General features: G+C 37.8%; 1 long non-coding RNA gene across 1 annotated transcript; it reads right to left on the bottom strand.

Annotated features, from left to right (window-relative positions):
• Positions 1 to 9,171: 9,171 nt before the first annotated feature.
• Positions 9,172 to 12,312, bottom strand: LOC133821491 (uncharacterized). The gene is made up of 3 exons (XR_009887621.1): positions 12,179 to 12,312; positions 12,018 to 12,096; positions 9,172 to 9,413 (listed from the first exon to the last, which is right to left on the bottom strand). It is a non-coding gene; the product is annotated as an uncharacterized LOC133821491 (long non-coding RNA).
• Positions 12,313 to 14,206: the final 1,894 nt, after the last annotated feature.

Here is a 14,206-nt window from a genome sequence, read left to right as displayed (position 1 = left end):
AAACACCATCGTCCAAGATGATCACAAATTCTATTCAAATAAACCTTTGAATGCTCTGTTAATCTGATTTATAAACACTTGGCATTAAAAAAATTCTCAAGACATACTCAGCACTCCCAGTGCACTTATCTGATATAAAACAGTCTTCTACATATCCTTCTCCCTGATCTCTAGCTGGTAATAACCAGATCCAAGATTCTTTTTAGAGAATACCATCTTACTCACTAATTGAACCTTTAATTATAACAAATCTGTTGAGCCATTCAAAACAGTGCTCGTAAACCTAAATCCATTCCTGGCACCAATCCAATCACCATACTATCACTCCATATAAAAGAAACCCTGGCAAACCACCTGGAAACATATTCAGAACTCCCAGGCTAATCCAGTCTGTCCTGGCTCCACTGGCACACTCTAAGTGGCATCCACCACACTAGCTAAGAGTTCCATGCAGCTCTCTGCCATAAAACTCTAGCTCTCACTACAGATGTCATCAGCATACTAAATCTGTGCACAGTGCCAACTGCCCCAAGGCTTTCCACTCTTAAGCCCAAGAGTTAGTATCCTTTTCTTGTCGTTTAAAATTTCCCCATAACTACTCAACCAATCCATACCCTGGATCAACAAACGCCAATCATAACTAGCTTATGAAAACCACCGATGAGCCTTTCCACAATAATTCACCTGATCTCTTAAATTACCAATACAGTATCACTTCTTCATCAGAACATAATCATATGGCCTGTGTAGCAACTTTATGCTTCTCTATATGCAACAATAAAGAACAGCATGACACCAAGTCATTCAGCACAAAAGAAAGATCAGAACCAAAAGCTAACCTGCCACCCCCGAGGAACTGGTCTCGGCCTCAGACTGCCTCGGAATAAACACTTGAGTTGGAATCGAGCTGTCTATCCCCTTTTGTTCATCCTCTCTTAGCCTTGGGCAATCCCTCTTTATATGCCCAACCATTCCACATAAGAAACATGTCTTTGGTCGGCACCCCTTCAAATGGCGCCTCTTGCACCAAACACATATTGGTTAAGTCCTCCAGTGCTCCTTCTTGCTTACACCAATAAGTGGAGGTACCACTATCTGAGCTCCGTGCTTCCTAGCACTCTTCCTCTCATCTTTTATGCTTTCCACAGCAAGAGCCTTCTCTACCACCTGAGCATAGGTGGAGATTTTATGCACTGGGGTAACTCTAATGCCTTAAGCTATTCGAGGATTCAATCGCTGAACGAACTTTTTCTTCCGAGCCACATCTGTGGGTACCATGTCTAAAGCAAACTTGGCCAACCCATCAAATCTATTAATATATTCGGTTACTGATGCCCTCCCTTGAATGAGATTCACAAACTCATTCATCTTAGCAGTCTTAGCTGCATTACAATAATATCTTTCATTGAACAGCTGCCTAAACTCTTTCCAGTCCATTACAGCTGTGTTTCGTGTCTGGGATACTATCTCCCACCATGTCCGGGCATCGTCCTACAGTACACATGTAGCCCAGAACACCCTATCGTGACCCACCAGCCCCATACTGTCAAGAATGGAACTGATCATGCCCATCCATTACTCAGCTCCGAATGGATCTAGGCCTCCCTCAAAGACTGGAGGGTAATACTCCTGGAATCTTCCACAGAGAAATTCCCATCTGCTCTCAACTCTAGGCTGAGCCAAAGCTGGTGCCACTCTTGGCACAACAAAGGTAGAGGTACTCCCCAACAGATTTTGTTGTTGCTTCAAACACCTAACCTCTTCCTCCTGCCTCTGCAATCTTAATTGCAAATCTGCGATCATCTGCTGAAAATTTATAGCAGCAGATGAAGAACTGATACCCTGGCTGTAACCCTCAACCTCTATATAACCACCACAAGGCCTCATTATCTACCTTGAATATAAACCTGCTGATTAAATCTGCACTCAATAACTTGACCCATTAATCATGATGAGCATATCCAGAGCTTTCCCCATAGGAACAATCTTACCATACCACAATCACAACCACTTGCAGTGCTAAAGACATGCCCATGGCATTCATACATCAATCATAATCCCTGCTCTTCCAACATTCATACCATACCTCCAACTCCAGCATGCAAATATCACAATTACATATTCATGGAGCAGGTAATCATATGATCACAATCCTATATATATATTCACGGATCATATAATCATATAGTCAAGAGCCAGGCTCTATCAGAATCTCATGCTCCCTAATACAATGTGTAGGTAAAGCATTTACATTCGATTTAAGCAGTTAAGCACATAACTACAGAAATAGTTACCATTCCCCGAGTGACGCTATCTTTAGTGACGAGTGTACATGACTGGCTTGTCTTCAGGAACCATAAACCTTGGCTCGCTCTGATACCAAGTTGTAATTCCCTAAACTCCAGGGATCGTTACGGTGTGCCTAGTAAATAGTGCCAAACTCGCTAATCGAGTCATTTGGCCACAATAGTGTAACTAAGTATGATTAGCGGTTTAGGGATTAAAAATTTTGGTTAAGATATAACGTTTCATTAGAACGTTTATTATATACATTGGGATCCCAAAAATATAATTTAAAGGTCTATTACAAGAAAATATTTACAACCGGCAGATCTAGGCGGCAAAACAGGGTTTTACCCTAGTTCCTCTTTAAACCCCTCAGCCTTGGCGGTCGAGCAGCCGAATATTTACACATCGCCACCTAAGCTCTCCAACTCAAGGATGGTCCAACTTTCTTTTGCCTTTACCTGCACCACATAGCACCCGTGAGCCGAAGCCCAGCAAGAAAACTCAACATGCTCATGAACAGTAATAACATGTCATCGAATCATAATTTGCATGCCTAGCAATAATAGCTTCCGTCACGCATGCAAATAAGTTCAAATAAATGATTATGGGGTCCTACATCAGAATAGAAGACTAATGAGTCATTCTTTGAGGACCTGCTACTTGAATAGATGACTAATAAGTGGATCTCAGAGTGGGTGACTAATGAGTCACACCCTGCATAGGTGACTAATGAGTCACACTCTGTATAGATGACTAATAAGTCATACCCTTTGTAGATGACTAATGAGTCCATCTCTGTCTAGGTGACTAATGAGTCACACTCTGTATAGGTGACTTATAAGCCACACACTGTATAGAAGACTAATAAGTCTATCTCTATGTAGATGACTAATGAGTCATACCATGTATAGGTGACTAATGAGTCACACTCTATATTGGTGACTAATAAGTCACACTTGGTATAGAGGACTAATAAGTCAATCTCAGTGTGGATGACTAATAAGTCATACCCTGTTTAGGTGACTAATGATTCACGCTCTGGAGGTCCCATACCCTCCTAGCCATGTGACATGTAGGTCACCTTATCCATTCTAGTTTCGGCTCTAATTAACTAGCCCATAGACTAGACAAGCGCTTTTAATTTTCATCGAACTTGAGGTCGGTCCGGCATTAAAGCTCATTCGAGTCATTCAATGCAGATGTCGATTAGATCTAATCTTTTATCGGCTTGCGTTAAACACGCTAAGGCCATACTTGACTTATAAGTCAATCCCATGTGACCAGTGCTCAATACCACTGCCGAACTTGACTAATGAGTCAAAGCTTCACAATTGATATTGACACCATTGCCAATCCCTGACTAATAAGTCAGTGCTTCCTCATTTAGGTAGTACAAACAGACATATATCATATTTCAAATATTCAAATATAAGGCCATTGGCATGCTCACTCAATAATGAAAAGCATAATTATAATCATGCATAATTACTAAGACTCAAGCTCTTATTAATCTCATAATCAATATTAATAGCATGCCCTAATCACATGTTTCTTGTGCATCACATGCATCACATTTAATCACTTGACATGCCTCAATAATAACCATGCATGTCACATTTAACCATCCAACATGCACCAAGAATAACCATGCATGTCATATATACACAGGGTGCAGTTTTCTTACCCTTGGTCCAAGCACAGGTTACCAATATATGAGCCACAAGCACGATCCTGATTCCAAGTCCCTAGTGATAACCTAGTCAAAACCATAATATAAAACCTCATCAAAATGAGTAAATAAATACTGCCAAACCCAACCCAAGCCTCCGGGACATCAAATTCCACTCAACTAGGTAGTAGGATCGATCCCAGGCCCTTAGAGTTAAGTTCCCATCACAAATCTGGAATTTTTTTCCCTTAAGGACCACGGCCCACCATGGACCATGCCGTGGCCCGCCCCCCTGGCAGAGCCTCCTCCACCTTCATCAAGCTAGGGCCGCGGCGCCCTATAACAAGGCTGCGACCCAACCTCGCACCAGCCACTTTACCTCATTTTTCCACTTTTAAAACCTTCCAAAAACCTATCCAAACATCTCCAAATCCCAAAATCAAAGTTCCCAAACATCCCCATGATCCAAAACCCATAAAACCCAAGTCTCAAATCAATTAAAACTCATCAAAACACAAAATCCTATTCAAGCTTAAAAAACTTTAAAACTTAGAACTTAAAACTTGGATTACCTCCGATTGAGTTGTTTCCAACTAAATCCTCTGGCTAATAAGCCTCTAATCTTCCCTAGAATTGCTATGCCTCGATCCTCGCTTGAATCCGAGTCCTAGAACTCAAGGTACCTTCGAAAATGGGATCGGGAGACGAAAATGGAACTTTGAGGGAGAGAGAACGTACATAACGTTCTTTTTATTCTTTTAAAAGGTTACTTCAAGCTTAAGTAGCCTCAAACAAATCCTAACTCTTGGGGTCCTGAAAACACCCCGGGGACAAAATAGTCAAAACCTCTAGAATTTCCCCCTGATCTTACTAACTCTCAATTTATCACCAAATATTAATTCCCATTACCCAATAGCCTAGTAATGCTCTAAATACCCCTTGACTCACACCAAGTCAAGAATAAATCCCATTGTGACCTTCCCACTAGCTTACCTCCTAGGATCATCTTGTGTTGGGTAACCCTGGCATAACCAAATAATAATAAAGCACCGCAAACATATCACATTTATGCCAAATATGCCCGAAATGGCCAAAATATGAAAATCACCCAATTACTTAGAAATGGGTTCACATGCATATTTAATACTCCTAAACATGCATATAATCATTTAATAACATGATACATCAATTATGGCCCTCCCGACGTCCTAATCAAGGTCCTAAACCTTATTAGGAAATTTGGGGCATTACATGTGGCATCCCTCTGCCGGCGGTCCATGTCAGCTTGCCACTCATTCAACTCTTGACGCTGCCTATGAATCTCCCTCTGCTGCAGCGCCATTATTTCAGTCACATTTTCTTTATTGGCCCTCAGATAGGCTAATTCCTCTTGCAACACAATCAGAGTCATTCTCAAAGTTTCATAATCCATTTCCGCCTCCTCCATTTCTACTTGCGGCTCATCCTCAACCACATTTTGTGGAGGAGGCTGGGTTGATGCATTCCCCGAAGTCTGCCAAGTTTTCCTAGTTGTTTTTGCCATTTGATCTTCTGGGAAGTCTTGAGTTCACCTCTTAATGAAAGCAACAAAATGTTGACCCTTGATTTGGCCAGCGACACGTAGTCAAGTAAAACGACAGAAACAAGATGAAATCCAACCAAAAAGATAAATGACACAAAGATTTATAGAGGTTCGGCCCCAGAGATGGTAATGACCTACGTCCACTTAGTGTTCTTATTAATGTAGAACTCTAAAACATGCGGTCAATGAACTAGGGTTCACGAGTTTCACAAGCTTGGAGATGAATATAAATTTGGTAGATAGAAACACTATAATTCTCTCTCTAAAGATCCAAAAATCCCCTCTCTTAAGCCCTTTCAGTCTTATTTATAGGCTCAAGGAGTTCCTTATGGGCCGATGGGCCTTGATTATATTTAATACAAGCGTATCTGAATAATAATGGAAGTTACAATTATTACATAAATGCAAGATTACAAATCTATAAAAAGATATCTAAAATACTGCGACTAACCTGGTTGCCTATGAAATATGCCTTCTGCTGGATGAATCCTCTTCTGGTCGATGGTCGAACAGAACGTACCCACTTGAATAGGTACATGCACCCCACGTGCATATTAATTTTTCCACGTCATCGGATGAACCTTTTTAGGGTAAACATCTATCATTTAGCACCTTGAACAAAACTAAAAAGAAACCATCATTTTACTTCTTCATAAAAAACTATAGATGTTCATATCTATGATCAACACTCCTACTTAATTATACTACTGAGTTCCCAAGAAATAAGTATGGGCTAGTCCGTAGGGTAAGCTGGTAATGAACAAGTCAAAGAACATAAATAATTCAATCTGTTAGAATACAAACCACTCAGAATTTAGATTGAATTCACCTATGGTCAACTATATAATATGACTATAATAGAAAATAACGGTATGTTTACTTATCCTATCTACTGTCAATATCGGTCCAGTCCAATGTAACAAATACATCCGATCTTATCTACTTTGCTAATGTTCTGGAAAGCACATAACACTATAATGTGTAAGTAGATCATATCATAGATTGGAAAGTTAGTGTAAATCATGTGCACTGACTAATCTTAGGACTAACTTATTTCTGAACATATAATCATATTTATATTTCACTGTGATTACGTCACTATAAATACGAATATCTATATGCACGGGATTTAATAGAAGTTTATATTAAACAAATAATCATGATAATAAAACATGTGAGCAAAGAAACTAGGTTTTAATTAGGGCATAAAACCCCAACAAGTTGAAGTATCGTTACTCGCATGTCGTGAACCCATTCGACATGAAGAATAGGTCCTTGAAGTCGCTTTGGTCTAGGGAGATTGATGATACTGGTGATCTAAGGGAACCCATCACCTCTGATTTTTAGAAAAAATCAGAGGATATCCTCAGGAGTGGGGTCTTCCCACTCATTTTTAAGAAATTCATATTTTAGGCCCACAAGGAAGCGATACGTGTTGTGGGTGGGGGAGGGGGTGGGGGGTGGGGGGGGGGGGGGGGGGGGGGCTCAAATGGAGCTAGCTTTTTAAAAAATTTGAAAAGTAGGGGCTCAATGGAAGGAAGGCCCCCACCTTCAAATGCTCGTCACTCTAAACCCCAAAGTTCTCTTTGAAGGGAGCGCAGCTCCACTCTCCTTCAAATGCTTGGTGAGCATAGAACTTTGAGCTCGTCTGGATGTCATGGTCCCCCATTACGCAATTAACTTGGGTCATGGAAGTTACACTACAAACTATCTGCTCGACCTCGTAGAAGTTGTCTACGCTAACCTTGACCTCCGTTTCTACCACTGGCCCAAAGTGGGGAATGTGGGTCTCTGCGGCCTTCTAGCCTTGAGAAGAGGAACTAGATACATTCTTTTGTTGATTTATTTTAATGATAGTGTGATTTAGCTCACCATGGCATAGAAGAGTACTAACTGATAGTGGGAGACCTAAAGATATAACTCTGGGATTAGGGTCAAAAGTATCAAATGAATTGGGAATACTTAATAACCGGAAGAGGATCCCTGGAAAACTCAATCTAACATTTAAATGAACCAAATCATACAAACTAGAAATCTTGTGAGGAAGAAGTGTTCAAGTTCAAAATCCTACGAGCTAATACGGGTATGGAACCTGTGAACGTGTATCCACCCATGCCCTAAATTCGCGCGCCCTAATCTTGGAAAGTATTGTCACCTTGAAAATCGTGTATCAGAAATCTGGTTTAGAAAAGAGATTTTAATGCTAAACAACCCAAGAAACGTGGTCTTTAAGCTACCTGGTTTTTGGGTTACAAACCTAGAAATCAAGCCTAATATGTTATTGATTCAAACCCCGAAACCGAGAAATTGCTAGAAAATTTACCTATTTCGTTACTCTCTCATAAAATAAACCTAAACTTTCCTTGTAAAACACAAATACACAAATCTAAACACTCGATAGAACCAATACGCGAAAAAAAGTAACACTGTAAAAGCATTAAAAAATATATATAGAAAGAAATATGTGTAATAATTATATTTTTGCAACTAATAAATAATAAAAATAAATAGTTTTTATTTATTTAAAAGATATGAAAAATAAATCTGATAATTAAAATTGGATTTGAATTTGTTTAAAATTTATTTAGATAATTAAAGTATTTGTCTGATAAGGTTGGTAATGAGTTTTTAGATATTTTATCATTTTTTGTAATAAATATATTATTACATGAATAAAAAAAAGGGTTAAAACACATGCCCTGAAAATAGCCATGTGTTACATGCCAGCCACAATGCATGCATTGTAACGAGCATGTAACAAAGTCCCATGACATAGTCTGGGATATTTCTTATTTATTTAATTGATTTAATAATTAAAGTTATTTAATTTTTTTAATTTAGTTTAATTATAAAATTAATTAGAAAGAAATGAGTTTTCTAAAATTTTAAAAAGAGACATAGTGATTAAGTTTTCTAAGTTTTAGACTCAGATTTTTAACAGAGAGAGAAAAATATATCGTATCTTTTCTCTAAACCTGAAAACCAATCTGAGACCTAATTCTAAGATCTCATGTGTTGAGCACATATTGTGAATCACTAAAAATCTCACCGTTACTCTACATGCCCACACTTCCTAGTCTGAGTACATGGAGATCGCTACGATTGGATGTTTCTTTGAAATATGAAAAGATAACATGGAATCTTGATAGTTCATCAATTGGTATAATTTCTAATCTTTTCTATTTCATTGTTTACATAAAAAAATATAAAATCTCTCGGGCCCACCACCCCTTGCATTACGTTGCGCACATGGTAAACATATTACCAACCAATGGTACCAAAGCAGTCATTAATCTCTGGGTACATTAATTTTTTTGTGGGTATAATATGCATTCTTATGTTATTGTAATATGTGATGAATGGATGGATGTATGTGTGATGAATGTTTGTTCTTAAGAGTCATTACTTATATGGTGTTTTAGGTTTAAGAATTGTTCTTGTTTTTTTCTAGATCAACAAAATTGTAAGCCAAATTTGGGGCATAGGATTTTATGTAATTTAATTTTTTGTACTTGTAAAATAATTTGCGAAAGTACTAATCCCGAGCCCCCGATCCCCAAGTCCTCCTGAGCACCCAGCTAACCCTCTTGGTGTAACGACCCGTATTTTCAAGACTCGATAAATGCGGAAATATAAATGTTTTCATTTAACAAAATGTCTCAAAAACCCATAGAAAAAAAAACTTTTTAAAAAGTCGTATGGCCATACTTAACATTTAGTTACAAACATGTTTTACAAAGATTAGAGTGAGCCTAGTTTAGGAAAATTACACAACATTTCCAAAAATAAAAAGGCTTCCCAAAAGGTCGGTCCACATGTACATTTGCAAGGAAGACTCCAGCGCTCACTGCTCTGCCTTGCCCTTGCTCTTACCTACAACATGAAACAACTAGGTAAGCGAAAACGCTTAGTAAGATCAACTTTCAAACAAAGCATGTAGAGAATTAGGGTTCCGGACCCATCCGGACCCTAAACAATCAATTTCAAGAACGCTAAAGCGTCCTGGAAAACTTATGGTCATGCCTGATAACCAATGATAAATTAATTCGTAACTAGATAAAAATCCTGCACTCAGAAAAATCCCAGAACAAGCAGATATATTATATCACAACTATATCTTATCAACAATTATATCCCTGCACTCAGAAAATCCCAGAGCAAGCAGATATATTATATCACCAAATAATTCGAGACCAACGCTCGACAATTTCCAACAATTCATGCGTAACGCGCCATCCAACATAATTGCTAATCTGTAAAAGAGAACTGAGTCCCCACACTAAGATCTAGCCAATAAATATTCTCATCAAGGGTAACTATCGTGTTACCTAGGGCATCGCTACATATTCAAGAGTGTAATCCAATTTACACGATTTTATGGAGACTTCTATGTTAATCAGTGGTGCTGGTGAGCAGCTGCCCCTAGGGTGTTCAACCTCACTCTATCTTGGCAACCCCTAGTATCTCTAGGCACTCTCATGGAATGGCCAATATTCACGGCTGCTATCCGGGAATAACTTATCAGAGCACTTGCTCGGATTCTAACCGTCCAATGATTAAGTAAGCATGAGGGCCCCTAGGTCCCATTTATCTTGGCGCCCCTAGGTTTAACCAGCTTATCCTCATCTCATGGCCACTCGTCTCGGTAATGAACCGGACATAAATAAAATCAAGCAGTGTGACGGGGATCAACCGTCTAGGATATGACGGACTTCTACCGTTCATATTTTCTAAATCAGCACTCACTAGACTAACGTCTCTAAGCAACTTTCTATGACAGCCTATGTATATGCATGTATCCCTATACTAACATACAAGACAATAATCATTTCATGTTGCAGCCATACAATATAAGTTGACTTACTTGGAGTCCTTAGCGCTCAGCAAGTTTTCACCCTCCAACGTTCAGTCCAGTTACGCTTAGCCAATACTGTAGTTATCCATATAGTATACTCAGATTAATTATGGCACTAATAATTCATTATTATTATTTTGGGCAGTTTGGTCATTTTAATAAAAGTCATTTGTAAGGATTTACAATCCTTATTTGGTTTTAAACCTATTAAGGAAAGTTATACAAAATATTCGAGACTAAACCCTAAGTCTCGGGGAGACCTATCCTAAGGTCTTGATACCTAGGCTCGGGTATCACAATGGTATTTCCCACAATCCGCTAAAAATCTTATTCTTTCCAGGTATTGCTATTAACCCGCACTTTCGACTAGTCGGTTAAAATATGTAAGATTTTAGCCGGTATTATATCCAGAAAATACAAATAAATTCCTTAATTATTTTTAAAGAAAATAAACTCTTTAAATTTTCCTTTTATTTTTCTTAAGGTTTTAATATCTAAAAACCGTTTTAAGAAAATTGCCTAATTTGTCTTAATTAGGAAAACCGTTATAAATTTCTCATCTTGACTAATTAATTTTCCAAAAGCAATTAATCAATTTTACTTACTAGGAAAATAATTTATTTAATTATTTTTCTCAAAATATAGGGTTTTAAACCCTCTTTTAATTTATTAACTATTAATAAATTAAATCTCTTCTTTTTAAAAAGAATAAAAACTCTTTAATAAAAATAATTCATTTAAACTCAAAGGGATAATTTTAGTGAAAATATGATTTCAAGACTTACCAATTTATATCTTGAAATAAGCAAAATTTTACTTTTTACCTTATGTTCCAAAATCTCATTTTTACACTAAGTGTGAAAAACCTAATTTTCACATTTTTAACTACATACTTCGTTAGTTCATAACTTGAAATTTACTTACCCAATTGTTACCAAAATTTCCCAATTCCATTTTTGTTATGCCATTTAGGTCTTTGTAAAATCTTAGGTCAAAATGAGCATTTTTGATTGGTGAAATCATTTTCCAACAATGAGGTAAAAATGACCTTATTTTCAAGTCCTTATTTTTTCCAAACTTTGACAGTTAATAACTTTCAAACCGTTCAATATTTTCTTACTAAATTTTACAGTGGACTAATAGGTTATACCAGAAATATGTCCACAAAATTTTAGAAAAAACTGGGTTCATTTGCCCTATACAGTGGCTGTCCAAACTTGGTTCCGAAAATAAGAATACAAAAAAACAGTTTTTTACCTAATCTTTGAAATAGCATAACTTACTCATTTCTAAACATTTTTTTGTGTTTCAAAAGCTCAATTTTATGTACTCAATCTCAACAAAATCACAGTACAATTTAATTTTACAAAACCAATATACAGTGGCTGCTTGACCCCTTGGAAGTCACAGCTCAAAACATGTTTTGTTTTAGGGTATCCTACAAAACCCTTGGGGGTTTTGGTTCCCATTTTCAAAAATCAATACACATGCATCATAAAAATTATTAAACAACTACCATAACCTTATTACATCATCAACAAGAAACTCTAAGCATTAGATATACAAAATAATGATTAAAACTAAAAATCCTACAACAAAATCATCAAAAGTAAACTTTTTACCTCTTTGGTGTTCTTGCTTAAGGTTTGGACCTTCCTATAAGCTTTGACTCCTTCAAAACCTTTCAAAAACCCTAACCAACTTCCTCCAACAACATAGGTAATTATCTATTTGAATCTCTATGATTAAAACTTGACAAAAGTCTAGATTAATGAAACTTTACCTTAGGGAAAACCCTTCCTAGGCCAAGACTTAGCTTCCAAGTTTCTTTGGTGTTCTTGGGGTTGAAAATGGAGAGAACACTTGAGAGAGTCTTCAAAAATCAGATGAGAGTGAATGAGGGAGGGAGAGTGGTCGGATTTGGGGGTTAGAATGGCTCACACAACTCTTCAAAATATCACAAAACACTTGAGTGCTTTTCTACCCACTTGCCCACTTGACTTCTTAATTAAATGGGATTTGAATTTTATAAAATTGGGTTCACATCACTCTAAAATAGCACATGGCCAACCACCATTTTCCATATATGTGACCATTAATTTTTTTTTATTTTTTTATAAAGGTTAATAAAGGTTTATAAGAAGAAGAGTCCAAATTGACTTTTGACACATTTTTTCACTCTTATTAAGTTTTAATCACCAAACTTAACATTAATTAATTAAATTAAATGTCTCTCACATTTAATTTAATTAATCAAATAATAAAATTTAACCTAAGGTCCATTCATGGAATAAAATTCCCCATTTCGGCAAAATTAGGCATTTAACACAAAATGCCCTAAAATTTCCATTTTCTTTTAGGTTTATTATTTTTGACCAAACTTTAACTTTTATGAATGTATTTTATGCCCAAAATATAATTGCCATGATTTTTCGTTTTATTTTCCGAGATTTTTACCCGATCAGGGTTTTTGTGTCGGTCCAGGACCGAAAGTCTTATCTTGACTTTTAAAATCACAAAATTCATATTTTGGCTAGCAATAACTCATGGAATACTTACAAACAAAATATAATATTATTTAAAATAATATTCTTAACCCGGGGGAAAAATATCGACCCGAGTCGTTTAAAGGTACCCGAAAACGTAGGACGTTACAATACCTACAATTTATAAAGGTTTCGTCCTCGAAACTTAAAACAAATGAGGATACAGCTCCCTCATCTTGTCTTCTATTTCCCAGGTTGCCTCTTCAATGCCATGGTTACACCACTGCACCTTTACCAATGGCACCGTCTTGTTCCTCAACACTTTTTCCTTTCGGTCTAGTATCATAACCGGTTTTTCCTCATAGACAAGTTGAGGATCCACGCTCAGCTTCTCATAGCTGATTACATGCGAGGGATCACACATGTATTTTCTCAATAAGGATACATGAAACACGTCATGGACCTTAGACAGGGCGGGCGAAAGAGCTAAACGATAAGCTACTTCCCCGATCCTCTCTATGATTTCGAAAGGTCCAACGAACCTTGGGCTAAGCTTTCCTTTCTTCCCGAATTGCATAGCCCCTCGTAGTGGAGCTACCTTCAGCAGCACATTATCGCCAACCTCAAACACCAGGGGTCTCCTGCGTCTATCAGCATATTTGCGTTGTCGATCAACCGAAGTTTGCAAGCGTTGCCTTATCCATCGGATGTCCTCTGTAATCTGATCAACCTCATCCGATCCGAGAAACTTTCTTTCACCAGTCTCGTGCCAATGAATCGGTGATCGACATTTCCTTCCATACAACGCCTCATATGGAGCCATCTTGATGGAATCATGATAGCTATTATTGTAAGCGAACTCTATTAGTGGAAGCTTCTCATTCCATGACCCTTGAAAGTCGAGCACGCAGGCTCTTAGCATATCTTCCAATGTCTGAATTGTTCGTTCACTTTGACCGTCTGTTTGCGGGTGGAAAGAAGTGCTAAACTTCAGTTTAGTACCCAACCTCGTTTGGATTCTATTCCAGAATGTTGAGGTAAAACGCCCGTCGCGATCTGAAACGATGGAGTTGGGTACACCATGCAGTCTCATTATTTCTGCAATGTAAATATCCGCTAACTTATGTGCGCCATAAGTTACCTTGATCGGCAAGAAATGAGCGGACTTAGTCAGCCTATCCACGATAACCCAAATGGCATCGTGCCCCTTGGGAGTGGTTGGTAGACCTGTGACAAAGTCCATAGTGACCATCTCCCACTTCCATTCCGGAATTTCTAAGGGTTGTAACAATCCGGCTAGTCGTTGATGCTCGGACTTTGTCTGC

The sequence above is a fragment of the Humulus lupulus genome, chromosome 3 (assembly GCF_963169125.1).
Source record: "Humulus lupulus chromosome 3, drHumLupu1.1, whole genome shotgun sequence".
In the NCBI taxonomy this organism is placed as follows: Eukaryota; Viridiplantae; Streptophyta; class Magnoliopsida; order Rosales; family Cannabaceae; genus Humulus; species Humulus lupulus.
This window is presented reverse-complemented; position numbering and strand designations above follow the sequence as displayed.